The following is a 3,328-nucleotide window of genomic DNA, read 5'->3' on the forward strand; positions in this document are numbered from 1 at the left end:
AGAAACAATAACACTATCTGAGTTATGAGTTCTTATAGATGCCAATCATTCTGAATTTCAAGGGATAGAGTGAGGTGCCAAAACTGTTCGGAGGCAAAAAGCTACCAGTCCCGCTCATCTAATTGGAGCTAAGTTTCCTTGATATTTTGGAATCTATAGTATATTCTCTTCTTTTTATCCTATTTTGATCTTCAATTGCTTGGGGACAAGCAACAATTTAAGTTTGGTGTTGTGATGAGCGGATAATTTATACGCTTTTTGGCATTGTTTTTAGTATGTTTTTAGTATCTTTTAGTTAGTTTTTATTATATTTTTATTAGTTTTTAGTTAAAATTCACTTTTCTAGACATTACTGTGAGTTTGTGTGTTTTTCTATGATTTCAGGTATTTTCTGGCTGAAATTGAGAGACCTGAGCAAAAATCTGATTCAGAGGCTGAAAAGGACTGCAGATGCTGTTGGATTCTGACCTCCCTGCACCCGAAGTGGATTTTCTGGAGCTACATAAGCCCAATTGGCGCGCTCTCAACTGCGTTGGAAAGTAGACATCCTGGGCTTTCCAGCAATGTATAATCGTCCATACTTTGCCCGAGATTTGATGGCCAAAACAAGCGTTCCAAGCCAGCTTAAGAATTTTGGCGTAAAACGCCGGAACTGGCATAAGAATGGGAGTTAAACGCCCAAAATGGCACAAAAGCTGGCGTTTAACTCCAAGAAGAGTCTCTACATGAAAATACTTCAATGCTCAGCCCAAGCACACACCAAGTGGGCCCGGAATTGGATTTTTATGTCATTTAGTCATCTTTGTAAACCCTAAGCTACTAGTTCTCTACAAATAGGACCTTTTGCTATTGTATTAGACATCTTGGTAGCTATCTTTGAGTAGTCTTATGCTATCTTAGATCACGAGGGCTGGCCTCTCGGCCATGCCTAGACCTTGTTCTTATGTATTTTCAACGGTGGAGTTTCTACACACCATAGATTAAGGTGTGGAGCTCTGCTGTACCTCGAGTATTAATGCAATTACTATTGTTCTTCTATTCAATTCAGCTTATTCTTGTTCTAAGATATCACTTGTTCCTCAACTTGATGAATGTGATGATCCGTGACACTCATCATCATTCTCACCTACGAACGTTTGCCTGACAACCACCTCTGTTGTACCTTAGATTGAGTGGTTATCTCTTGGGTTCCTTAATCAGAATCTTTGTGGTATAAGCTAGAATTGATGGCGGCATTCAAGAGAATTCGGAAGGTCTAAACCTTGTCTGTGGTATTCTGAGTAGGATTCAAGGATTGAATGACTGTGACGAGCTTCAAACTCGTGATTGTGGGGCGTTAGTGACAGATGCAAAAGAATCACTGGATTCTATTCCGACATGATCGAGAACCAACAGCTGAATAGCCGTGCTGTGACAGAGCGCGTTGAACATTTTCACTGAGAGGACGGGACTGTAGCCATTACAACGGTGATGCCCAACATGCAGCTTGCCATGGAAAGGAGTAAGAAGGATTGGATGAAGACAGTAGGAAAGCAGAGAGACAAAAGGGACAAAGCATCTCCATATGCTTATCTGAAATTCTCACCAATGAATTACATAAGTATCTCTATCTTTATTTTATGCTTTATTCATAAATCATTCATAATCATTTGAATCTGCCTGAATGAGATTTACAAGATGACCATAGCTTGCTTCATACCAACAATCTCCGTGGGATCGACCCTTACTCGCGTAAGGTTTATTACTTGGATGACCCAGTGCACTTGCTGGTTAGTTGTGCGAAGTTGTGATAAAGAGTTGAGATTGCAAATGAGCGTACCATGTAGATGGCGCCATTGATGATCACAATTTTGTGCACCAGCAATGAATGTCAAAGAGCTGGCAACTTACCCAAGAAGAATAAAATGCCACAAAGATTCATCATGGAGTTGGAGTTGTTTGATGTTTGGGGGATTGACTTCATGGGACCTTTCTCACCCTAATACTCAAACAATTACATACTAGTGGCTGTAGACTTTATGTCCAAATGGGTATAGGCCATAGCAACCTCAACAAATGACAATAAAGTAGTGCTCAATTTCTTGAGAAAGAATATATTTAGCCGGTTTGGGGTTCCAAGAGCTCTTATAAGTGATGGGAGAACTCACTTTTGCAACAAGAAACTAGAGACATTCCTCCTCAAATATGGTGTTAAGCACAAGGTAGCCACCCCATACCATCCATAAACCAATGGTCAAGCTAAAATTTCAAATAGAGAGCTCAAGAGAATTCTTAAGAAGACTATTGGGAACTTAAGAAAAGATTGGTCCAGAAAGTTGGATGATGCTTTATGGGCCTATAGAACAGCTTTTAAAACACCTATTGGCATGTCTCCATACCAATTGATGTTTGGAAAAGCTTGTCATTTACCAATGGAGCTTAAACATAGAGCATTTTGGGCTCTAAAGATGTTAAATTTTGATACTCAAGTTGTTAGGGAAAAAAGGTTGCTGCAACTCAATGAGTTAAAAGAATTCAAAACTCAAGCTTATGAAAATTCCAAGATTTACAAAGAGAAAACAAAGAAATGGCATGATCAAAAGCTAGCAAGAAGATAGTTTGTAGAAGGCCAAAATGTGCTATTATTCAACTCAAGGCTCAAATTTTTCCCAGGAAAGCTGAAAACAAGATGGTAATGACCTTTCACAATCATCAAGCCTTCTCCTTATGGTTATGTGGAGCTTATGGATGAGAAAACACAGAGGCCTTTCACTGCCAATGGACATAGACTTAAGCATTACTTGGGAGACTTACTAGATTTGCAAAGAGTGAACTACAACCTCAGCTGAAGAGGAAGAACCGTCAAGCTAATGATGTTAAAGAAGCGCTAGTTGGGAGGCACCCTAACACTCATATCCTTTCAATTTCAAGCATTCTAGATTAGTGTATGTTAGTTTCTTTGGTTAATTGCTTTCCAGTTTTTAGTGTTAGTTATATAGTTGGTAGCTTCTTAGATTTTAGCTTCAAAAGTTTTCTTAGTCTTGCTGAAAGTGCAACTTTGCATGCTTCATTATGTGATGTCTTTAATTGAGTTAAGAAACTAGCTGAAGAACTAAATTTGGTGTGGCCACTAGCCCACTTAATTTTTGAACTTACAACAATTTAATTGATCTCAAGAGTAAGCCAAAATTCATGTTTGGTGTGGCCACCATCATGAGAAATTCGAGTCGTGCATTCAAATTAAGCCCAATAAGTTAGTATTTTAATGCACCTAATAACTTGGCAAGATAAATAAATAAGGTACTTAATTTTGTACACATTGAGTGGAAGTGGACAGGTATGAAAAATT

Source organism: Arachis duranensis, chromosome 9, assembly GCF_000817695.3.
Source record: "Arachis duranensis cultivar V14167 chromosome 9, aradu.V14167.gnm2.J7QH, whole genome shotgun sequence".
In the NCBI taxonomy this organism is placed as follows: Eukaryota; Viridiplantae; Streptophyta; class Magnoliopsida; order Fabales; family Fabaceae; genus Arachis; species Arachis duranensis.